A 345-nucleotide genomic window follows, 5' to 3' on the forward strand; every position below is an offset into this window, starting at 1 on the left:
AAGCCTTGGCTTCAGCCGAGGGTGTCCAACGCCCTGTGGAGGGAATGGGTGATCTGGGTTAAGGCAGCCTCAGCCCAACTCCCATCACAGGCTCAGCCCTCTTGTCCAGTTTTCATCTGGCGATGTCTCCCAACCAGCCCGCGCCGGGACGACCCGCTCCGCTCCCACCCCTCCCACCGAGAGGAGCTAAACGCGCAGGCGCCCTCCGGCGCCCCTCCCCAACTTTCCACGTTTCACTTCCCTCCCTTTCCCTCCGGGGCTCCAGCTCCGCTGCTGCGATTGGCCAGCGGACCTCTTCGTCTCGGCCAATAAACGCGGCTCAGTCGCCCCCGTGTTACTGGGTAG

The sequence above is a fragment of the Sciurus carolinensis genome, chromosome 5 (assembly GCF_902686445.1).
Source record: "Sciurus carolinensis chromosome 5, mSciCar1.2, whole genome shotgun sequence".
Classification (NCBI taxonomy): domain Eukaryota; kingdom Metazoa; phylum Chordata; class Mammalia; order Rodentia; family Sciuridae; genus Sciurus; species Sciurus carolinensis.